Below are 26,645 nucleotides of genomic sequence, written 5' to 3'. Positions count from 1 at the left end.
GTCTTCACGATTGAAGCCAGGAGGATTGCGTGGTCCATTGACCATCAGGACTTCCGCCGCCGAGTCACTGCTACCGCACTCGGATGCGGTCTCTACGGAGCCAGTCGACAGATCGAACAGGCCATAGAGAGATTCGTCAGGCTCGATCGCCGTGACTTGAGGGGTGGCCCATTGGCGGGCCACCGCATGCTTCACCCACCGCTGAAGCCTCGACCGACCGGTGCGCTTGCTCCGGCGGGTCGCATGGGAGGGGGAAAGCTGCTGGAGTCGACTGGTACTGGGTCGACGGTTGCCGCAGGAGGACACTGTGGACGCACGCGCGAAAGTGCACCGCCCCGCAGGCGGGGAGCGCGTCGGCGTCGAGTGGTTCCTCTTGGAGCCAAGCGGAGTCATCGGCGACAAACACGAGCACGCCGAGACGGATCTCGCGGCCCTCAGCCAAACCTCCGCCTGAAACCATGATGAAGGGGATCAGAAAAATTGCAACCTATCCAATAAGTCGCTAAGACACCTGCCCCATGGTGGGCGCCATCTGTTGTGGATCTAAGACCGATAGTAGAATGGGGGGTAAGTATGAGGAGGCAAGATCCTAGCTATGGAGGAGTTGTACGCACGAGTTTTACGAGTTCAGGCCCTTCTCGGAGGAAGTAACAGCCCTACGTCTCGGTGCCCTGAGGCGGTCGACTGGATTATATGAGGGTGTGTTTACAAAAGTGCGAACCCTTGTCCCAGAGGAGGAGGGTGGCTTATATAAAGTGCTCCAGGACCCCACCTCCCCTCCGTTACACAGGGTTCAATGTTCATAAAGGAGGGGCGTTACTGGTAACGCCTGCAGTAAAGTGTTATAAATGACCATAAAGCTATGGTTTAAGTCTTGACCGTTGCAGAGTGGAGAGTTTCTCATCTTTTGGTGGTCGAGTGTCTTCAAGGTGGTCGAGTGAGCGCATCTTCATGGTCGAGTGGACGATGGTTTCTCTTCGACTGCTTCTGATTCTTTGCATAGATGTCCTTGGGGGGGTATGTCAGACAGGTCCATGACCCTACCCTAGGTACATAGCTTCATCATTAGTTGCATGACCTCTTCCAGTGGTAGGCTAGCAGATGTAGGGGATGTAGTTTGGTACGGTCTACCCGGGGTTAGAGTTAATGCTTCTGAAAAACTGTGTCTCGGTCATCCATTTCTCAAACACCATGTAGTGCGAGAAATCCAACGGAGGAGATCGAGTCTTGTGGGGAAAAGTGCACAAACCTCTGCAGAGTGTACAATCTAATCATGGTTAGCCATGTCCCCGGTTATGGACATCTTGAGTATCTGGTTCTTGGATTATCATATGGATCTCATCACTCTAAATTTAATTTGTTGGGTTGATAATTACTTTTAATTGGGATTGACTTGGAGGAACCTTCTCAATGTTGTTCAACTACCATGATAGTTAAATAAAACATATTCCTTTGTTGTAGGGAAAAATTGTCTTTTCACAAAACATATTAACCGTAGAGCCTCCACCAGCTATATATGCATGTAGTGATAGCATTTATTCTGTTCATTGCTCTACTGTGTTACTATGCTAGCATATTCCATGTGCTGACCCGTTTTTGGGCTGCAACGAATCATGTTGCAAACTTTTTAGACGAAGAGTAAGGTGCGCTAGGTCGTTGTCGTGCAGTCAGCTATGCCGTTGGAGTTGATGGACTCACTTTATCTTCCAAGTCTTCTGCTGTTATATTATTTAGATGGCCTTAAGCCATATTTATTGTAATAAGTTCTCTTTGGAGACTATCGATGTAATAAGTGTGTGATTGCTACTCTGTTATAAATCCTTCGAGTACTGTGTGTGTCAGCATTACCGATCCAGGGATGACACTTATGCACAGAGACTTGACCGTCTGAGGTCGGGTCGCTACAAGATGGATCAGAGCACACGCTGAATGTAGGACACGACCACTAAGATGAGCCATAGATCACTCTTCTCTACTCATTTTTGACTTCTCTCCATTTTATACTCTATAGGATGGCGGACTCAAGGAACAAGTTTGCACAACCGGATGAAGACACACCTTCTGGGAGACACCTGAAGGAAGTCACTAGGTACCTGAACATCGGAATACCAAACTTCACCGGGACTTACACCGCCACCTTACCAGAAGAGGAGTGTTGGATGATTCAGGTTCAAGTTCTAGGAAGGACATTCACGCCAGTCACTGAGCCCATAGAGTTTTCCTTTGATGCACCAACCTGGAGTCTAGGCAAGAGCATGGCAGCCCACATTGCTATGGGACGTATTGTAGAAGTCTACAAACAGGAGCTGAAGGACACTATCTACTAGATATGTGGGCGCCGAGATGAGCAATGGGAGATGATCAGCACCAGGAAGGACATGTCCATTGCAGCTTTCATCCAGGAGTTAAACCAACACATTCGACACCAGGAGAACCAGATGTGCGCTGCCATGATAGATTTGAAGAAGGCAATGACCAAGAACATGGAGCTAGAAGAGGAACTCAAGTCTACACGCAACGGATACGAGGAGGAAATTGCAATACAAGTGGAGATGAATGACGACCTGACAAGGAAGCTCGGAATATTCATGGGAGACCCTGCGCCAGGAGGAGATGACGACCATCCCAAGGACTACATCATCATCAATGACACTGACTCCGACCACAGTGATGATGATTATGAAGACGAAGCTGGAGTAGATATCATGGAGTCTTCCACCGATCAAAATTTCTAGTAGAGCACCATATGATCGGTAGTATTCCCCCATGTAAATAGTATAGTCCGAGCACTGTAACGATAGCTAGATCGATTGTATGTCCTTGCTTGATTGATTGAGTGATATGATATGATTGTGTTTGTCTCATGTGCATATGGGTAGTGCTCTCTCATCAGACCTCATCCTATTCTAATCTCTTCCCTCTAAACCCATCAGATGCCTCCAAGATGTGACCCCGGATTTGTCTTCCCACCAGAGCTCACTCAGTTGATCCAACAGCAGAATACACTGATGCAGTTGCTAGTTCAGAATCAAGGCAACAACAAGAATAACAACAACCCACCCCCCTCCAGTTGACAACCTAGCCCGCTTTCTAAGGTTGCAGCCGCTGGTGTTTTCCAGTAGCATTGAGCCGATAGTTGCTGATGATTGGCTACGCCATATTGGAAGGGAGTTGACCACCGCAGGTTGCACAGATGCTGAGAAGGTGCGCTTTGCCGCACACCAATTGGATGGACCTACAGCCTCATGGTGGGAGAATTACACAGCCACTTTCCCTATAGCCAATGTCACTTGGGAGCAATTTCAGCAAGCTTTTCCGCACAGCCCATGTCTCAATTGGAGCGATGAGCATGAGGAAGCGTGAGTTTCGCAACTTACGCCAGGGGAACCGTACTGTGGCCCAGTACGTAGATGAGTTTAGTAAGTTATCTCGCTACGCCCCTGATGATGTGGCCACCGATGCCGCGAAGCAGGAGAAGTTGTTGGAAGGGCTAAATTATGAGATGAGCATGCAGTTAATGGTGGCAACATTTAACAACTGCCAGGAGTTGGTAGACAAGGCTCTTATGATTGAAGGGAAGCAGCAGCAAATTGAGAGCCGCAAGAGGAAGTATGGACAAGGGAAGTACAATTTAGGAGCTCAGCAGAAGCCTCGTTTTACCCCGAACTCGGGAGGATACACCCATAACCATGGAGGCCACACCCACAATGGAGGAAGTTCTCATAATCACAATGGCCCCAAGAATGGGAGTGGAAATGGAACAAACAACAATCAGAACCGCTCCAATCCATCCACACCCGCCAAGAAAGACCTAAGTCACATTACTTGTTTCAAGTGCGGAAAGACTGGACACTATGCCACTGAGTGCCCTGAAGCGAAGAATGGAAATGGCAATGGAAGCTCTGGGAAGAAGCCCAATCCTTTCTACAGGGGACAAGTGAACCACGTAAGCGTGGAGGAGGTTGAAGAGCAGCCAGATGCAGTCATCGGTAAGTTTTTGGTTAAGTAATTTACCGCTCTCATTCTTTTTTATACTGGTGCATCGCATTCATACATTTCAAGGGGATTTGTGGATAAGTTTAAGTTACCCACCCTAGCCCTTAGGACACCTTTGCTAATGATCTCACCCGGTGCAGAGTATATGGCCAGCCGATGGTGCGGCCGGTTACCCCTAAACATTGGCAGCCATGTTTTCCCCTCAGACCTAATAATTCTGGAGTCACAAGGATTGGACGTGATACTGGGTATGGACTGGCTATCGAAGTATGGAGGAAACATTGATTGTGCTAGTAGGTCAATTCTGCTCACCACCCCGGGGGGGAGGATTAAGTATGTATCCAGGCATACACCAAAGAGGACTCACGTAAATTCCCTCACGGGAGTTGTTCAGGAAGAAGTGCATGTAGTGAAGGATTACCCAGATGTATTTCCAGAGGAATTATCAGGCATGCCGCCAGATCGTGATATCGAGTTTTTGATAGAACTGTTGCCAAGCACCGGACCGATATCAAAGAGACCATACCGGATGCCTGCGAATGATATAGAGGAGATTAAGAAGCATATTAAGGAGTTGTTGGATAAAGGTTACATCCGACGAAGTTCATCACCATGGGGAGCCCCAGTGCTCTTGGTTGAGAAGAAGGATAAATCTCTGAGAATGGTTGTTGATTATTGTGTGTTGAATGAAGTGACGATCAAGAACAAATACCCACTGTCGATGATCAATGATTTGTTTGACCAGCTGCAAGGAGATAAAGTGTTTTTGAAGATCGACCTGTGATCAGGATACCACCAGTTGAAGATTCGAGAAAAAGATATACCTAAGACAGCTTTCACCACAAGGTATGGGCTTTATGAGTATACGGTTATGTCATTTGGATTGACTAATGCCCCTGCCTATTTCATGAGCATGATGAACAAGATGTTCATGGAGTTCTTGGATAAGTTTGTTGTGGTGTTCATTGATGATATCTTGGTATACTCGAAGAATGAAGAGGAACACAAGGAGCATTTGCGTTTAGTTCACGAGAAGCTCAGGGAACATCGGTTATACGCCAAGTTCAGCAAATGTGAGTTTTGGTTGAAGGAAGTTGGATTCCTTGGACACGTTATATCAGGAGAAGGTATAGCACTAGACCCCACCAAGGTTAAGTCAGTCACCAATTAGTTATCACCCACCTAGGTTGGAGAGATCCATAGTTTTCTGTGACTCACGGGATATTACCGGAGATTCATTGAGAATTTCTCAAAGATCGCAAAGCCGATGACGGAGTTGTTGAAGAAGGACACTAAGTTCAAATGGACAGAAGAATGTGAGGCCAGTTTTCAGGAGTTGAAGGAACGTCTGACTACAGCCCTTGATTCTGCCGGATATACGCAAGGATTTCCAAGTGTATTGCGAAGCCTCCCGCTTAGGACTTGGAGGAGTACTTACGCAAGATGGAAGAGTTGTTTCATATGCCTCACGTCAACTTCGATCGCATGAGTTGAATTATGCCACGCATGATTTGGAGTTAGCAGCTGTAGTGCATGCACTCAAAACCTAGAGACATTTTCTTATTGGAAACCGTTGTGATGTGTACACGGATCATAAGAGTTTGAAGTACATTTTCACATAGAAGGAGCTGAATCTCAGGTAGAGGAGATGGTTGGAGCTTATAAAGGATTATGACATGAAGCTACACTACCATCCAAGAAAGGCCAATGTCGTAGCAGATGCTTTGAGCCGGAAGAGTTACGTCAATACTCTCTTAACAGGAGGATTGCCAAAGGAGTTAGCCGAAGATCTCGGGGAGCTTCGTTTGGAGATTGTTCCTAGAAGTTTTATTGTAGCAATGGAAGTTCAGTCTACCTTGTTGGGAAAGATTCGTGAAGCTCAGAAGGATGACAAGGAAATTGCTGAAATAAAGGAGAGAATGAGCAAAGGAAAAGCCAAAGGTTTTCGTGAGGATGAGCATGACACCTTGTGGTTTGAGGACCGTATTTATGTGCCCGATAATGCAAAGATCAGGAAGTTAATACTTCAGGAGGCTCATGACTCACCATACTCGATACACCCCGGAAACACAAAGATGTATTTGGATTTCATGGAGCGTTTCTGGTGGACTGGTATGAAGAAGGATATTGCTGAGTATGTAGCCGTATGTGATGTATGTCAGAGAGTGAAGGTAGAACATTAGAAGCCAGCAGGATTACTGCAGCCTATGCCGATACACGAATGGAAGTGGGATAAGCTTGGCATGGATTTCATCACCGGATTACCCAGGACCCGATCGGGATATGACTCTATCTGGGTAGTAGTTGATCGCTTGACCAAAGTGGCTCACTTTATCCCAGTGAAAACCACCTACACAAGTGCAAAGTTGGCCAAGATATATACGACCAGGATCGTATGTCTGCATGGAGTTCCGAGGACCATCATATCAGATAGAGGAACATAGTTCACTTCAAAGTTTTGGCATCAGTTGCGCCAGACTTTGGGGACCAGGCTAGAGTTTCGTATAGCCTTTCATCCGCAGACAGATGGACAGACCGAAAGAGTCAATCAAATTCTGGAGGACATGTTGACAGCTTTTGCGCTAGATTATGGATCTAGTTGGGATGACAATTTTCCATACGCAGAGTTCTCATACAACAATAGTTACCAAGCCAGTTTGAAGATGGCACCTTTCGAAGCTCTGTATGGACGAAGGTGCAGGACACTGTTAATGTGGGATGAAGTTGGAGACCGTCAGTTGTTTGGACCAGAGTTCATCAAAGAGTCAGAAGAGAAGGTTAAGCTGATTCGAGATAGACTGAAGGTAGCACAGTGAAACGTCTCCGTCGTATCTACTTTTCCAAACACTTTTGCCCTTGTTTTGGACTCTAACTTGCATGATTTGAATGGAACTAACCCGGGCTGACGCTGTTTTCAGTAGAATTGCCATGGTGTTCTTTTTGTGCAGAAATAAAAGTTCTCGAAATGACCTGAAAATCAACGGAGAATTATTTTGGAATATATAAAAAATACTGGAAGAAGAATCCATGTCAGGGGGGCCTCAACCTGTCCACGAGGGTGGGGGCACGCCCGCCTGCCTCGTGGGTTCCCTGATGCTCCACCGACCTCAACCTTGACTCCATATATTCACTTTCGAGGAGAAAAAAATGAGAGAGAAGGATTCATCGCGTTTTACGATACGGAGCCTCCGTCGAGCCCTAAACTCTCTCGGGAGGGCTGATCTAGAGTCTGTTCGGGGCTCTGGAGAGGGGAATCCGTCGCCATCGTCATCATCAACCTTCCTCCATCACCAATTTCATGATGCTCACCGCCGTGCTATGAGTAATTCCATCGTAGGTTTGCTGGACGGTGATGGGTTGGATGAGATTTATCATGTAAGCGAGTTAGTTTTGTTAGGGTTTGATCCCTAGTATCCACTATGTTTTGAGATTGATGTTGCCATGACTTTGCTATGCTTAATGCTTGTCACTAGGGCCCGAGTGCCATGATTTCAGATCTGAACCTATTATGTTTTCCTCAATATATGAGAGTTCTTGATCCTATCTTGCAAGTCTATAGTCACCTACTATGTGTTATGATCCGGCAACCCCGAAGTGACAATAGTCGGGACCACTCCCGGAGATGACCATAGTTTGAGGAGTTCATGTATTCACTATGTGTTAATGCTTTGGTCCGGTACTCTATTAAAAGGAGGCCTTAATATCCCTTAGTTTCCAATAGGACCCCGCTGCCACAGGAGGGTAGGACAAAAGATGTCATGCAAGTTCTTTTCCATAAGCACGTATGACTATATTCGGAATACATGCCTACATTACATTGATGAACTGGAGCTAGTTCTGTGTCACCCTAGGTTATGACTATTACATGATCGATCGCATCCGGCATAATTCTCTATCATCGATCCATTGCCTACGAGCTTTCCATATATTGTTCTTCGCTTATTTACTTTGCCATTGCTATTGTTACCATCACTATAAAACACCAAAAATATTACTTTTGCTACCGTTATCACCACTATCATATTACTTTGCTACTAAATACTTTGCTGCAGATATTAAGTTGTCCAGGTGTGGTTGAATTGACAACTCAACTGCAAATACTTGAGAATATTCTTTGGCTCCCCTTGTGTCGAATCAATAAATTTGGTTTGAATACTCTACCCTTGAAAACTGTTGCGATCCCCTATACTTCTGGGTTATCTAGACTATTTCTTGGTGCCGTTGCCGGGAGCATAGCTCTATTCTTTGAGTCACTTGGGATTTATATCTACTTATCATTATGAAGAACTTGAAAGATCCAAGAACCAAGATTTATCCCTCAACTACGAGGGGAGGTAAGGAACTGCCATCTAGCTCTGCACTTGATTCGCCTTCTGTTTTGAGTAAACTTGCGACACCTAAACCTGCTTCTGCTATTAATTCTGATATGTCGCATGTTATTGATGATGCCACTTCTGCTATGCATGATACTTATGATGAAACTACTTCTATGCTTGATACTACTGTGCCACTTGGTGAATTTCTTGATGAACAACTTGCTAGGGCTAGAGAGAAAGAAATTATTGAAACTGATAATATTGATGAAAGTGATGATGAAGATTCTCCCCATAGATATGAATTGCCCGTTGTGCCTGAGGGTTATGTTATGGATGAAGAAACTGCTAGAGACTTTCTTGCTTGCAATGATAGGAGTGATCTTAAGAAACTATTAGCTAAGCTCAAAAAAAAATCTGTGAATGCTAGAATGAAATATGACCCTGCTTATGCTACTTCACCTATCCGTGTTACTGGTAAGGATTATGAATTCTCTATCGATCCTGAGTTAATTACTTTGGTTGAATCTGATCCTTTCTATGGCTATGAATCTGAAACTGTTGTGGCACATCTGACTAAATTAAATGATATAGCTACCCTGTTTACTAATGATGAGAAAACCCGCTACTATTATATCCTTAAATTATTTCCGTTCTCATTAAAGGGTGATGCTAAGATATGGTTTAATTCTCTTGATCCTGGTTGTGTGCATAGTCCACAGGATATGATTTATTACTTCTCTACTAAATATTTCCCCGCTCATAAGAAACAAGCTGCTTTAAGGGAAATATATAATTTTGTGCAAATTGAAGAAGAGAGTCTCCCACAAGCTTGGGGGAGGCTTCTCCAATTACTTAATGCTTTGCCTGATCACCCTCTCAAGAAAAATGAAATACTTGATATCTTTTATAATGGACTAACCGATGCTTCCAGAGACCACCTGGATAGTTGTCCTGGTTGTGTTTTCAGGGAAAGAACTGTTGATGAAGCTGAAATTCTATTGAATAATATGTTGACTAATGAAAATAATTGGACACTTCCTGATCCAATCCCTGATCCAATTCCTGAGCCAACTCCGAAGAAAAGGGGTATTCTATTTCTCAGTCCTGAAGATATGCAACAGGCAAAGAAATCTATGAAAGAAAAAGGTATTAAAGCTGAATATGTTAAGAATTTACCTCCTATTGAAGAAATTCATGGTCTTAATTTGCCGCCTGTTGAAGAAATACATGGTCTTGATAACCCTACACAGGTAGTAAAGGTAAATTCTCTCTATAGATTTGATGAAGGTGATATTCCTCGTTATAAGTCTGCTAGCCAATGCTTAGATGAGTTTGATAATTTTATTGTTAAACAAGAAAACTTCAATGCTTATGTTGGTAGACAATTGAAACATAATGCTTATCTGATAGAAAACTTGACTGATTATATGGCTAATGTTAAAGAAGAACTTAAACTTATTAGTAAACATGCTTCTATGGTTACCACTCAAGTAGAACAAGTACTTAAGGCTCAGAATGATTTGCTCATTGAATTAAATAATAGGAATGATAATGTTGTTAGAGTTATGACTAGAGGTGGTAAAATGACTCAGGAACCTTTGTATCATGAGGGCCATCCTAAGAGAATTGAGCAAGATTCTTAGAGAAATAATATTAATGCACCTAGTCCTTCTAAGAGGAAGAAAAATGATAGGACTTTGCATGCTTCTAGTGAACCTGTTATTGACACACCTGAGAATCCCAATGATATTTCTATTTCTGATGCTAAAACACAATCTGGTAATTAACATGAACCTAGTGATAATGTTAATAATGATGTTCATGTTGATGCTCAACCTAGTAATGACAATGAAGTAGAGATTGAACCTGCTATTGATCTTGATAACCCACAATCAAAGAATCAACATTATGATAAGAGAGATTTTGTTGCTAGGAAGCACAGTAAAGAAAGGGAACCATGGGTTCAGAAACCCATGCTCTTTCCTCCTAAACCATCCAAGAAAAAGGATGATGAGGATTTTGAGTGCTTTGCTGAAATGATTAGACCTATCTTTTTGCGTATGCATTTGACTGATATGCTCAAAATGAATCCTTATGCTAAGTATATGAAGGATATTGTAACAAATAAGAGAAAGATACCGGAAGCTGAAATTTCCACCATGCTTGCTAATTATACTTTTAAGGGTGGAATACCAAAGAAACTTGGAGATCCATGAGTACCAACTATACCATGCTCCATTAAAAGAAACTATGTTAAAACTGCTTTATGTGATCTTGGAGTCGGTGTTAGTGTTATGCCTCTCTATTTATATCGTAGACTTGATTTGAATAAGTTGACACCTAGTGAAATATCTTTGCAAATGGTTGATAAATCAACTGCTATACCTGTCGGTATTTGTGAGGATGTGCCTATTGTGGTTGCAAACGTTACTATCTTAATGGACTTTGTTATTCTTGATATTCCCGAGGACGATAGTATGTCTATTATTCTTGGAAGACCCTTTTTGAATACTGCAAGGGTTGTTATTGATTGCACCAAAGGCAATGGCACGTTTCATGTTAAAGGTAACGAGCATACGGTACACTTTCCGAGGAAACAACCTCAAGTTCATAGTATAAACTCTATTGGAAAAAATCCATTGATTATTTTTGGAGGTTTTGAGTTTCCTCTACCTACTGTCAAGAAGAAATATGATATTCTTATTGTTGGGGATATGCATATCCCCGTTGAGGTAACCTAGTGTTATTCGAATTTTCTCCGGTTCCATGTTATTCAGAATGAGTTTGTTAACAAGACTTGATCAACCTTGTTAGTGGATTCCTTTTGATGAGCATGAGATGGATGAATTTAGAAAACACAACTCTCTGTACCCTCTTTTTACTTTCTGTTATTTTTATTAAATAAAGCAAAAATAATATTTTATGAATTATCAATGCAATAAAAAATGCCCCAAAAATAAAAGTTCTCCAAATGCCCTGAAAATTAAATATATTTTTTCTACAATATTTGAGAATATCTGGCACTGAGAACACAACAGGGGAGCAAGCACCTAGCCAGGAGGGTCCTGGGCGCGCCCACCCCCCTGGGCACACCCCCTGCCTCGTGGGCCCACAATGGCCCCCCTCCACTTATTCCAGCTACCACACATTCCTTCTTCCTCCCACAAAAATCACCAACCAGCTCAAACCCGAGTTCTAGCTCATCTTGCTACCATTTTCGATCTCCTTGCTCAAAGCTTCATTCACAAAACTGCTTTGGGGAATTGTTCTTTGGTATGTAACTCCTCCAATGGTCCAATTAGTTTTTGTTCTAGTGCTTTATTCATTGCAAATTTTTCTGCTTAGGTGACCCTGTTCTTGAGCTTGCATGTCAAATTTATATGGTCAAAAGTAGTTTTAATGCATGATATATCCTCTAGGCACTTGTGGGAGTAGTTGCTATCAATTTTGTTGAGTTTGGTTCACTTTTATTTTGAAGTTACTAAAAATTTCAGAAATTTTCAGAAAAAGATTAAGCGATTTTTGAGGGGCTCATCGAGCCGAAGCTCGAAGAATAAGCAAAGTGAGGAGGACAAGAGGCCCAAATATAATTTCCCTCGTACCGCGGAGGTTCGGCCGTGTGAATGGCCTTGTGACGAGTTCTTAACAGCAGCCGGGATTCATGATGATTTCTATTCTTTGGCTGAGAATGCGGGCCTCACCGACTTCCTCCGTGACCAGCGCGAACAGTATCTCTTACTCACTAATTTTTTCGTGCAAAATTTTAATTTCCATGCTAGGAAACCAATACCTTCAGTGGAATTTTATTTATATGATGAGCATAAAAAAATGTCCCTTATTGATTTCTGCCGGGTCTATAAGATACCCTTTACAGGCAGCTTAGAGGAACCACATCGTAAAGATGTGGAGGGATTTATTGATATGATTGTTGTAGGGGAAACTAGGAAAATTTCCGATGCAAGAATCACTAGCATACATTTTCCTATTCTATGCTATTTTGCAATATTTGCTAGTAGATGTTTAATCGGCCGCGGAAACTATGGAAACCTTAGTGCCCCTCTCATTATTATTTTGGGCCATGCCTTGTTTCATGATAATTATTTCAGTTTAGGAGCTATTGTTGCTAAACGGTTAAATCTGAACCATACTAAGGGCCCCATCCTGGGAGGTATCTTTGCCTCGCGCCTTGCTGGACACTTTAACATACCTATTAGGAATTATGAGAAGAAAGAAAAGTTGTTGCGTCTTGTTTTTCTAGACTATAAGAGTATGGTAGCACGTGATTTTATCATTAAGAATAGGGAAAGGGCGCTTAAGTACAAACTGATATTTGATAAAATTCGACCTGAGATTATTACCTTGCCTGCTCCCTCTTTGTTTGATTTATCTACAAGCAAGTACCTTGTTGTGCCAGAGGTCATTCAGGCATACCAAAGCCCCACGCCAGCTACAGAGCCAGAGCCCGAACCACAATTTGATCCTTCACGGCAGTCTGTTTACCAGTGGAATCCGGAAGAGATCGCCAGCCAGTAGCAATCTGAGTATCCATCTCAGTACGACCCCAATTACAACTTTGGATATCCGCCAGGCCAACCGTGGCCATAGAGCAACTTAGGCCAAAAGCCTAAGCTTGGGGGAGTACGTATTTCTCACCAACATTACATTCATGTTCACACTCATTGCTAGTTGTCGGTGCTCATACTTTTTAAGTGTATCATCCATGCTAGTTTATTTTCCTTTTTATTCTTTCTTCTTGTGTGTTTAATAAACCTTAAGAAAAACAAAAAAATTAGTTGTAGTTTTCAGCTAGTTTACTCTCCATGCTTGTAGTAGTAATTAAAAATAAAACCCAGAAAGATTTCATGTTCTTCTTTTGTTTGTTGGGAGCTTTCCCGTGTAAATAGTTTTACTTCATTCCTTTTCTTTCCTTTGGGGGTCGAGAGGAGAAGACCATGATTAAAATGTTAAAGTGGCTCTTATATGCATTATTGTTGACCTGACAAAAGAGCCCATATTACCTTGTCTTCTCTCTTGAATTGAATGCCTACAGATTCCAGCTTAGTCCAATGCACGCGCACTATTATTATTATCCACACTATTTGGTCGTGCAAGTGAAAGGCAATAATGATGAATTTATTGAGATGAGAAAAGATGGTATGAACTCGACCTCTCTTGTTTTTGTAAATATGATTAGTTCATTGTTCCTGATTCAGACTATTATGAATAAACATGTTTGCAATGACAATTAGAGATTATAGTTGCTTATGCCATGCTTAATTATCTAGGAGCTTATAATGGTTTACCTTGCATGCCAACATGCTATTAAACTGGTTGTGATGTGGTATGATAGGGTGGTATCCTCTTTTGAACGATTCGAGTGGCTTGACTTGGCACATGTTCACGCACGTAGTTGAAACAAAATCAACATAGCCTCTACGATATTTATGTTCATGGTGCATTATATCCTACTCATGCTTGCATTCGGTGTTGATTAATTTTAATGCATGTCCATGACTATTGTCGCTCTCTAGCTAGTCGCTTCCCAGTCTTTTTCTAGCCTTCACGTGTACTAAGCAGGAATACTTCTTGTGCATCCAATTCCATATACCCCAAAGTTATTCCATATGAGTCCACCATACCTACCTATATACAGTATCTACCTGCCGTTCCAAGTAAATTTGTATGTGCCAAACTCTAAACCTTCAAATAAACATCTTGTTTTGTTTGCTCAAATTGCTCATGTATCAACTAGGGCTGTCTGTATCTTCCATGCTAGGCAGGTTATTCTCAAGAGGAGTGCACTCCGCTCCTCACTCACGAGAACATGGCTGGTCACCGGGATGCCCAGTCCCATGCTTTATGCAAATCAAAACAAAATAATTACAAACAAAACTCCCCCGGGACTCTTGTTAGTTGGAGGCACTCGTTGTTTCGAGTAAGCCATGGATTGATGCTTGTTGTTGGAGGGGGAGTATAAACTTAACCATTCTGTTTGGGAACCGCCTATAACGTGTGTAGCATGGAAGATATCGAGATCTCTCGGTTGTTATGTCGACAATGAAAGTATACCGCTCAAAATATTATTCATATCTATTTCAAAACCGGGCTCTGGAACCTCTACAAATCCCTAATTCCCTCTGCGAAGGGCCTATCTATTTACTTTTATGTTGAGTCATTATCCTCTTATTAAAAAGCACCAGTTGGAGAGCACCGCTGTCATTTGCATCCATTACTGTTAGTTTACATTGAGTATGACTTGACTGGATCTCTTTTACCATGAATTACAATGTCTAGTCCGTCCTTGATCTTTAAAGGTGCTCTGCATTTATGTTTTGCGGTCTCAGAAAGGGCTAGCGAGATACCATCTTGTTATATCATATCATGATTGTTTTGAGAAAGTGTTGTCATTTGAGATTTATTATTATTGCTCGCTAGTTGATTATGCCATTGATATGAGTACACATGAGACCTAAATGTTATTGTGAATATGGTTAGTTCATAATCTTTGCTAAAAACTTGAATGTTGGCTTTACATATTTACAACAACAAGAGCAAACAGAGTTTGTAAAATTTTTTCTTTATCACTTTTAGTTTATCAACTAAATTGCTTGAGGACAAGAAAAGGTTTAAGCTTGGGGGAGTTGATACGTCTCCATCATATCTACTTTTCCAAACATTTTTTCCCTTGTTTTGGACTCTAACTTGCATGATTTGAATGGAACTAACCCGGACTGACGCTGTTTTCAGTAGAATTGCCATGGTGTTATTTTCGTGCAGAAATAAAAGTTCTTGGAATGACCTGAAAATCAACGGAGAATTATTTTGGAATATATAAAAAATATTGGAAGAAGAATCCACGTCAAGGGGGCCTCCACCTGTCCACGGGGGTGGGGGTGCGCCTGCCCCCCTGGGCGCGCCCCCTGCCTCGTGGGTCCTGATACGTCCATTTTTCATCATGCTTTTATATCGATATTTATTGCATTATGGGCTGTTATTTCACATTATGTCACAATACTTATGGCTATTCTCTCTTATTTTACAAGGTTTACATAAGGAGGGAGAATGCCGGCAGCTGGAATTCTGGGCTGGAAAAGGAGCAAATATTAGAGACCTATTCTGCACAACTCCAAAAGTCCTGAAACTCCATGGAACACCTTATAATAAATAATTAAAAATCCTCGCCAAAGATGAAGACCAGGGGGCCCACACCCTTCTCACAAGGGTGGGGAGCCCCCCCCCCCCCCAGGGCGTGCCCCCTGCCTCGTGGGCCCCCTGGTGGCTATCCGATGACCATCTTCTCCTATATGAAGTCTTTCGTCGAGAAAAAAATAAGAAGCAACCTTTCGGGACGAAACTCCGCCGCCACGAGGCAGAAAAATAATATTTGAATCTTCTCGAATTCTTTTATGTATGATTGGTTATCTTTGCAAGTCTCTTCGAATTATCCGTTTGGTTTGGCCAACTAGATTGGTAGTTCTTGCCATGGGAGAAGTGCTTAGCTTTGGGTTCGATCTAGCGGTGTCCTTACCCAGTGACAGAAGGGGCAGCAAGGCACGTATTGCATCGTTGCCATCGAGGATAACAAGATGGGGTTTATTTCATATTGCATGAATTTATCTCTCTACATCATGTCATCTTGCTTAAGGCGTTACTCTGTTTTTAACTTAATACTCTAGATGCATGCTGGATAGCGGTCGATGAGTGGAGTAATAGTAGTAGATGCAGAATCGTTTCGGTCTACTTGTCACGGATATGATGCCTATATACATGATCATGCCTAGATATTCTCATAACTATGCTCAGTTCTGTCAATTGCTCAACAGTAATTTGTTCACCCACCGTAGAATACTTATGCTCTTGAGAGAAGCCACTAGTGAAACCTTTGGCCCCCGGGTCTATTCTCATCATATTAATCTCCATCACTTTAATCTTGCTTTGCTTTTTTACTTGGCCTTTACTTTTTACTTTGCATCTTTATACCAAAAATACCAAAAATATTATATCTATCAGATCTCACTCTCGTAAGTGACCTTGACAACCCCTAATCGCGTTGGTTGCGAGTAGCTATCATTTTGTGCAGGTATGAGGGACTTGAGCGTGGCCTCCTACTGGATTGATACCTTGGTTCTCAAAAACTGAGGGAAATACTTACGCTACTTTGCTGCATCATCACTTCCTCTTCGGGGAAAACCAACGCAAGCTCAAGAGGTAGCACACAGTATGTTGGAAAGATCCTGGTATATATGGCTAATTGGATGTGAGTTTTCATGAACTATTACTGTTGACATTACCCTTGAGGTAAAACGTTGGGAGGCAAGACTATAAGCCCCTATCTTTCTATGTGTCCGATTAAAACTCCATACCCATAAGTATTGCGCGAGTGTCAGCAATTGTGAAAGATTATATGATAGTTGACTATGTGGACTTGCTGAAAATCTCTTATACATTGACTCTTTCCTATGTTATGATAAATTGCAATTTCTTCAATGACCGAGATTGTAGTTTGTTAGTTTTCAATGAAGTTTACGATTCATACCTGATATTGTGATTGAATTATTACTCTAGCATTAGAGATCATATGACAAAAATTATATAAGTTGCTGTTATAAGAATGATCATGATGCCCTCATGTCCGTATTTTATTTTTATCGACACCTTCATCTCTAAACATGTCGACATATTTTTTGATTTTGGCTTTTCGCTTGAGGACAAGCGAGGTCTAAGCTTGGGGGAGTTGATACGGCCATTTTGCATCATGCTTTTATATGGATATTTATTGCATTATGGGCTGTTATTTCACATTATGTCACAATACTTATGGCTATTCTCTCTTATTTTACAAGGTTTACATAAGGAGGGAGAATGCCGGCAGCTGGAATTCTGGGCTGGAAAAGGAGCAAATATTAGAGACCTATTCCGCACAACTCCAAAAGTCCTGAAACTCCACGGAACACCTTATAATAAATAATGAAAAATCCTTGCCAAAGATGAAGACCAGGGGGCCCAGACCCTTCTCACGAGGGTGGGGGGCGCCCCCCACCCCCCTAGGGCGCGCCCCCTGCCTCGTGGGCCCCCTGGTGGCTCTCCGATGACCATCTTCTCCTATATGAAGTCTTTCGTCGAGAAAAAAATAAGAAGCAACCTTTCGGGACGAAACTCCGCCGCCACGAGGCGGAACCTTGGCGGATCCAATCTAGTGCTCCCGCAGAGCTGTTCTGCCGGGGAAACTTCCCTCCCGGAGGGGGAAATCATCGCCATCGTCATCACCAACGCTCCTCTCATCGGGAGAGGGCAATCTCCATCAACATCTTCATCAGCACCATCTCATCTCAAAACCCTAGTTCATCTCTTGTATCCGATTCTTGTCTTCATGTCCGGGATTGGTGCTAGTAGGTTGCTAGTAGTGTTAATTACTCCTTGTAGTTGATGCTAGTTGGTTTAATTGGTGGAAGATCATATGTTCAGATCCTTTATGCATATTAATACCCCTCTGATTATGAACATGTTTATGCTTTGTGAGTAGTTACGTTTGTTCCTAAGGACAAGGGAGAAGTCTTGCTATTAGTAGTCATGTGAATTTGGTATCCGTTCGTTATTTTAATGAGATGTATGTTGTCTAGCCTCTAGTGGTGTTATGTGAACGTCGACTACATAACACTTCACCATTATTTGGGCCTAGAGGAAGGCATTGGGAAGTAATAAGTAGATGATGGGTTGCTAGAGTGACAGAAGCTTAAACCCTAGTTTATGTGTTGCTTCGTAAGGGGCTGATTTGGATCCATATGTTTCATGCTATGGTTAGGTTTACCTGAATACTTTTGTTGTAGTTGTGGATGCTTGCAATAGAGGTTAATCATAAGTGGGATGCTTGTTCAAGTAAGAAAAACACCCAAGCACCGGTCCACCCACATATCAAATTATCAAAGTACTGAACGCGAATCATATGAGCGTGATGAAAACTAGCTTGACGATATTCCCATGTGTCCTCGGGAGCGCTTTTCCTTATATAAGAGTTTGTCCAGGCTTGTCCTTTGCTACAAAAAGGATTGGGCCACCTTGCTGCACTTTATTTACTTTTTTTACTTGTTGCTCGTTACAAATTATCTCATTACAAAACTATCTGTTACCACTTATTTCAGTACTTGCAGAGAATACCTTGCTGAAAACCGTTTATCATTTCCTTTTGCTCCTCATTGGGTTCGACACTCTTACTTATCGAAAGGACTACAATAGATCCCCTATACTTGTGGGTCATCAAGACTCTTTTCTGGCGCCGTTGCCGGGGAGTGAAGCGCCTTTGGTAGGTGAAATTTGGTAAGGAAAAATTTATATAGTGTGTTGAAATTTACTGTCACTTGTTACTATGGAAAGTAATCCTCTGAGGGGCTTGTTCGGGGTATCTTCACCCCGACCAGTAGAGCAAAGAGTTTCTCCTCAACCTACTGAACCTATTAAAAATGAATATGAAAATGAAATTCCTTATGAGTATCCTTCGAGTATAATAGAAAAACTGCTAGCTAATCCTTTTACAGGAGATGGAACAAAGCATCCTAATGAACACCTAATATATGTGGATGAGGTTTGTGGATTATTTAAGCTTGCAGGTATTCCCGATGATGTTGCTAAGAAGAAGGTCTTCCCTTTACCTTTGAAGGGAGACGCATTGACATGGTATAGGCTATGTGATGATATGGGATCATGGAACTATAGAAGATTGAATTTGGAATTTCATCAAAAGTATTACCCTATGCATCTTGTTCATCATGATTGCAATTATATATATAATTTTTGGCCTCGCGAAGGAGAAAGCATCGCTCAAGCTTGGGGGAGGCTTAAATCAATGTTATATTCATGCCCCAATCATGAGCTTCCAAGAGAAACAATTCTTCAAAAAAATTATGCTCGGCTTTCTGATAACAATCGCACCATGCTTGATACTTCTTATGCTGGCTCTTTTATGATGAAGACTATTGAATTCAAATGGGATTTATTGGATATAGTTAAACGCAACTTCTAAGATTGGGACCTCGATAATGGTAAGGAGTCAGGTATGACACCTAAGTTTGACTGTGTTAAATCTTTTATGGATACCGATATTTTCCGTAAGTTTAGCACTAAATATGGACTTGATTCTGAGATAGTAGCTTCTTTCTGTGAATCTTTTGCTACTTATGTTGATCTCCCTAAGGAGAAGTGGTTTAAATGTCATCCTCCCATAGAAGTAAAAGTAGCTGCACCTATTAAAGTTGAAGAAAAGACTGTCACTTATAATGATCCCATTATTCCTACTTGTTATGTTGAGAAACCACCTTTCCCTGTTAGAATAAAGGATCATGCTAAAGCTTCAACTGTGGTTCGTAAAAGCAATATTAAAACATATACACCTCATGAGCAAGTTAAAGTAGAACCTAATATTGCTATTGTTAAGGATCTCTTGTCTGATAATATTGATGGGCATGTTATTCAGTTCTGCGGTGAAACTGCTAGAATTGCTAGTAACATCCCAAATTTTCAATTTGGAATGTTATACATAGATCATCCATGCATATCATGTTTTATTACTTTTCCGTTCCGTAATCCTCGAAATCCTAAGCAGCTCAAGGACCCTCAGAGAGAGTTGGGGATTTCCCGGTCTTCATATTTGATTCTTTTATCAAATAATGAAAAGAGGATTTGATTTTAATTATTTCTCTCCGAAAAATATTTCACATTAAAAATTAAAGAGAGGAGATAATATGACTTCTCCAAAATAAATGAAATATTGGAGGAAAAATATTAAAGTCATTAAATTGATTTTTATTTGATTTTATTCGGATTTTGTTTGCATTAGAAAAAAATTGCATGTTTTCAAAATGGCATTTTAGGGCCAAGAAAATGTTCATCTTGTTCTAAATATTTTATTTAGACGGTGAAATTTTGTTTTGGCATTTTTAGATTTTTTTTTATTTTCTAGGATTTTTCTTGTCGGCGGAATTATTTTTTAAAAAAAAAGAGTTCCCGCTCCCGACTGGGCCTAAGGCCCAGCCGAGCAGGCCGGCACAGCCGCCGCCGACGCCTCCTGCGCGCGTGCGCGCCACCGCCGCCGCCGACTCGGACTAGGAGTCCGAGCCGGACTCCTCTCCGCCGCCGCGCCTTGCCCCCTCCTACAAGACGCCACCCCCGCCCCCTTTATAAGCCGCCACCCCGCCGCCCAAACCGCCACCCCACCGCCACCTGCCCCGCCGCCCCAAGCCACAGCCGCCGCGGCCGCTTGCCGCCGCCTGCCTCGCCGCTGCCGTAGCCGAGCCGCGCCGCCGCCGCTTGCTGCCTCCGCCGAGCCGCCGCAGCCCCACGAGCCGCCACCCTCCCGCCCGCACCCCGCCCCGCCGGAGCCCCTCGCCGGAGGTAACCACCGGATCCGCCGCCGGTTTTTTTAGAAACCCTAGATCCATTTTTTTGGTTTCGCCGGGATTTTTTCGGTTCTTCTAGTTAGCGGACGTTCGTCTGAACGTTCGTTTTAACGAACAGTTTTCGCCCGTTAGATACAACTAACGAACGCTCGTTCATTAGTCTGTTCGTCAGTTTTCCTTTATCGGATTTATTCCGCGGTTTTCTCTGATCGCGATTTCTGATCCGATCTTAGTTTCTATTTTTCTTTTCGCTCGTTAGTCGGAATCAGGTGATTCAAGCGCCTGGAGTTTCGTCTCGAAACCCTCTTTCCGTTTAACCAACTCAAACAAGTTTTTCCCACTGTAAAATTTGACCTAGTTTCAGATTAGTAAATGAAGCTTCTTTCTTTCGTCGTTTGAGTTTCGTTGCTCCGTTTGATTTGATTCTTTTTGTGAACCGGAGTTCTTAATTTGAACTTTCTAGTCAACCTCTCTTATTTGAGTTTTGCTTGTTCATCGTTTCTTGTTACTTATGTATGTTATTGTTTGCCTGCGATAGAATTCCCAGAGTGTGAAGCGTGTTACTACGAGTCTCTAGGATTCGGGGATCGTCGGCAAGGCAAGTAACACTTTGATCATATCCCATTATTACCCGATTTTTATGCATTAGTTCCAATCCTCAAACATTGCATGATTAGGATGTCATTAACTTGTGGGTTGGGAAGTAGTTGCTGAGGTAGAACCTATTGCACTGTTACATTCAAACCCTTGGGAGTTACTTCTACGTATTGCTTATTGCTATGCTATCCTCGTAGACGTGGTTTGGGTTTGAGTGAAATTCATGTGAGATGTGAGATTGTTAATTAATGGTTCAACTTAAGGTGGCAACTTAATCAAACAACTGGGTGGATTGAGGCACCTGGGGAACCCAGTGTTGTCTGTTTTTTTGGAAACCCTGGGGTACCCGTGTGATCTTCCTATGGACCGCCACCCAGGCTCAAAGGGAACTGATATGATTCATGCTAGAAACTTCTGTGTGCAGCCACAAGCTATTATGGGCTCTAGCATAGTTGAGTAAGTTACATGAAGCTCTTGAAGAGGTAGATCAGCAGGTAGTGGGTTTTGTAGGTTTTGTATGGTCTACCCAGAGTAGAGAGTTAACATTTCTGACAGATTGTGTCTCGATCATCCATTTCTCAAACACCATGTAGTGCGAGAAATCCAACGAACGCGGTCGAGTCTTGTGGGGAAAAGTGCGCAAACCTCTGCAGAGTGTACAATCTAATCATGGTTAGCCGTGTCCCCGGTTATGGACAATTCTTGAGTATCTAGTACTTGGGTTATCACATGTATCTCACCATGCTTAATTAATACTGTTGGGTTGTTAATCACTTTAATTGGGATTGAGTTGGGGATACCTTCTCAATGATGTTTCAACCACCATGATAGTAAAATTAAAATCTATTCCGTTGTTGTAGGGAAAAATTGGCTTTTCGCAAAACTACAACCATACAGCTTTCCACCCGCCATATATGCATGTAGTGATAGCATTATTCTGTTTCTTCTCTACTGTGTTATATTGCCAGCATATTCCATGTGCTGACCCGTTTTCGGGCTGCAACGTATTATGTTGCAGACTTTTCAGACGAGGAGTAAGGTTCGTTAGGTCGTTGCCGTGCAGCTCAGCTATGTCGTTGGATTTGATGGAATCACTTTATCTTCCAAGCCTTCCGCTATTATCGCATTAGATGGCCTTAAGCCATATTATTGTAATAAGTTCTCTTTGGAGACATTCGATGTAATAGTGTGTGATTGCTACTCTGTTATAAATCCTTCGAGTACTGTATGTGTCAGCATTATCGATCCAGGGATGACACTGAAGCACAGAGACTTGACCATCTGAGGTCGGGTCGCTACAAGATGGTCTCAGAGCACACGCTGAGTGTAGGACACGACCACTAAGATAAACCCTAGGTCACACTTCTCTTCTCATTTCTGACTCCTCTCCATTTTCTACTCTTTAGGATGACGGAGATGAAGAACAAGTTTGCACAACCGGATGAAGACACACCTTTTGGATGCCACTTGAAGGAAGTCACTAGGTACTTGAACATTGGAATACCAAGCTTCACCAGGACGTACAACGCCACTTTACCTGAAGAGGAGCACTGGATGATTCAAGTACAAGTTCCAGGAAGGACGTTCTCGCCAACTTCTAAACCCATAGAATTTTCCTTCGACGCACCAACCTGGAGTTTAGGAAAGAGTATGGCAGCTCACATCACCATGGGACACATTGGAGAAGTTTGCAACAAGGAGCTTAAGGACACTATTTACCAAATATGTGGGCGCCAAGACGAGCAATGGGAAGTAATCAGCACTAAGAAGGATAGATCCATTGCAGGTTTCGTCCAGGATTTAAACCAGCACATTCGACGTCAGGAGAACCAGATGTGTGCGGACATGATGGACTGGAAGAAGGCGAAGACTAGGATCATCGAGCTGGAGGAAGAACTCAAGTTTACCCGCGATGGATATGAGGAGGAAATTAAGACCCTACTGGAGAAGAATGACGACTTAGTCAAGAAGATCGGAGTATTCATGGGAGGACCAGCACCAATAGAAGAAGAAGAAGAACCCAAGGAAATACGCCCCGAGGACTACATCATCATCGAAGACACCGACTCCGACCCTAGTGATGATGACTTTGAAGACGAAGCTGGAGCAGACATCATGGAGTCTTCCACCGATCAAAATTTCTAGATGACTACCATATATTAGTAGTATTTCCCCCATGTATATAGTATTAGTGAGCACTTTTGCGATAGTTCTAGACCGTTTGTATGCCCTTGCTTGATTGATTGAGTGAAATGATTGTGTTTGTCTCATGTGCATATGGGTAGTGTTTTCTCATTAGACCTCTTCTATTCTAAATCTCTCCCATCTAAACCCCACAGATGCCCCTGAGACGTGACACCGGTTTTGCCTTTCTGCTGGAGCTCACCCAGTTGATCCAGCAGCAGAATGCCTTGATGCAATTGCTAGTTCAGAACCAGGGCAACAACAACAACAACCCACCGCCAGTGGACAACCTAGCCCATTTTCTAAGGTTACAGCCGCTGGTGTTTTCCAGTAGCACCGAGCCTATAGTTGCTGATGATTGGCTACGCCGTATTGGAAGGGAGTTGACCACCGCAGGTTGCACAGATGCTGAGAGGGTGCGCTTTTCCGCACATCAATTGGATGGACCAGCAGCGTCATGGTGTGAGAATTACACATCCACTTTTCCTATAGCCAATGTCACTTGGGACTAGTTTCAGCAAGCTTTCCGCACAGCCCATGTCTCCACTGGAGCTATGCAAATGAAGAAGCGGGAGTTCCGCAACTTACTCCAGGGGAACCGTACTGTGGCTCAGTACGTGGATGAGTTTAGCAAGTTATCTCGCTACGCCCCTGATGATGTGGCCATAGATGCCGCGAAGCAGGAGAAGTTTATGGAAGGGCTGAATGATGAGATGAGCATGCAGTTGATGGTAGCAACCTTCAAAAACAACCAGGAGTTGGTAGATAAGGCTCTTATGATTGAAGGGAAACAGTAGCAGATTGAGAGCCGCAAGAGAAAGTATGGACAAGGGAAGTATAACTCAGGTGCTCAGCAGAAGCCTCGCCTAACCCCGGACATGGGAGGACTTGTTCACAACCATGGAGGTCACAACCACACTGGAGGAGGATCACATAACCACAGTGGTGCTAAGAATGGGAATGGGAACGGAGCTAACAACAATCAGAACCGCTCCAACCAGTCCACTCCCTCCAAAAGAGAATTAAGTCAGGTTACCTGTTTTAAGTGCGGGAAGACAGGGCACTATGCCAATGATTGCCCCGAAGGAAGGAATGGAAACGGAAATGGAAGCACTGGGAAGAAGCCCAATCCATTCAACAAGGGACAAGTGAACCATGTTAACGTGGAGGAGGTTGAAGAGCAGCCGGACGTGGTAATAGGTAAGTTTTTGGTTAAGTCATTTACCGCTCTTGTTCTTTTCGATACTGGTGCATCACATTCATACATATCAAGGGGATTTGTGGATAAGTTTAAACTACCAACCCAAACCCTTAGGACCCCTCTTTTAGTGAGTTCACCTGGAGCAGAGTATATGGCTAGCCGATGGTGTGACCAGATACCCTTAACCATTGGTACACATGTTTTTCCGTCCGACCTAATTATCTTGGAGTCACAAGGATTGGATGTGATATTGGGTATGGACTGGATGTTAAAGTTTGGAGGAAGCATTGACTGTGCTAGTAAGTCGATTTATCTCACCACCCCGGAAGGAAAAAGGATTAAGTATGTATCTAGGCATGTGCCTAGGAGGAGTCAAGTGAATGCCCTTACGGGAGTTGTTCAGGAGGAAATGCCTGTAGTGAAGGATTACCCGGATGCTTTCCTAGAGGAGTTACCAGGCATGCCACCAGACAGAGATATTGAGTTTTTGATAGAGCTGTTACCAGGAACAGGACCAATATCCAAGAGACCCTATCAGATGCCCGCAAATGATCTGGAAGAAATTAAGAAACAGATCAAGGAGTTATTGGAGAAAGGATACATCCAATGAAGTTCATCACCTTGGGGAGCCCAGTACTTTTGGTTGAGAAGAAGGATAAATCCCTAAGGATGGTTGTTGATTATCGAGCCTTGAATGAAGTGACGATAAAGAACAAGTACCCACTGTCGATGATCAACGATCTGTTTGATCAGTTGCAAGGAGCTAAAGTGTTCTCAAAGATCAATTTACGATCAGGGTATCATCAGTTGAAGATACGAGAGAAGGACATACCAAAGACGGCGTTCACAACGTGATATGGATTATACGAATACACGGTCATGTTGTTTGGACTGACTAACGCCCCTGCCTATTTCATGAGCATGATGAACAAGGTGTTCATGGAGTATTTGGACAAGTTTGTTGTGGTGTTTATTAATGATATCATGGTATACTCGAACAACGAGGAGGAGCACAAAGAGCAATTGCGTTTAGTTCTCGAGAAGCTCAGGGAACACCAGTTGTATGCTAAGTTTAGCAAATGCGAGTTTTTTCTGAAGGAAGTCGGATTCCTTGGACATGTTATATCAGGAGAAGATATAGCAGTAGACCCCAGCAAGGTTCAGTTAGTCACTGAATGGTTGGCACCCACCTCGGTTAGCGAGATCCGCAGTTTTCTTGGACTCGCAGGATACTACCGGAGATTCATTGAGAATTTTTCCAAGATTGCAAAACCAATGAATGAACTGTTGAAGAAGGATACCAAGTTTAAATGGACAGAAGATTGTGAAGCAAGTTTCCAGGAGTTGAAGAAACGTTTGACTACAGCCCCAGTGCTAGTACTGCCAGATATACATAAGGAGTTCCAAGTGTATTGCGATGCCTCTCGCTTAGGACTTGGATGTGTGCTTATGCAGGACAGAAGAGTTGTTTCATATGCCTCACGACAACTAAAACCTCATGAGTTGAATTATGCTATGCATGATTTGGAGCTAGCAGCCGTAGTGCATGCGTTGAAGACTTGGAGAGATTACCTTATTGGAAACCGTTGTTACGTGTACACGGATCACAAGAGTTTGAAGTACATCTTCACCCAGAAGGAGCTGAACCTTAGGCAGAGGAGATGGTTGGAGCTTATAAAGGATTATGACATGAAGCTACACTATCATCCAGGAAAGGCCAATGTCGTAGCAGACGCATTGAGTCGGAAGAGTTATGCTAATATCCTTGAAATTAAAGGACTGCCGAAGGAATTAGCAAAGGACATCATGGAACTTCGGTTAGAGATTGTACCTAGAATGTTCGTTGCCACAATGGAGGTTTAGTCGACATTGCTGGACAAGATTCGGGAAGCTTAGAAAGATGATAAAGAGATTGCCGAGATAAAGGAGAAGATGGGCAAAGGAAAGGCCAAAGGTTTTCGT

Source organism: Triticum urartu, chromosome 2, assembly GCF_003073215.2.
Source record: "Triticum urartu cultivar G1812 chromosome 2, Tu2.1, whole genome shotgun sequence".
NCBI classification, from domain to species: domain Eukaryota; kingdom Viridiplantae; phylum Streptophyta; class Magnoliopsida; order Poales; family Poaceae; genus Triticum; species Triticum urartu.
This window is presented reverse-complemented; position numbering follows the sequence as displayed.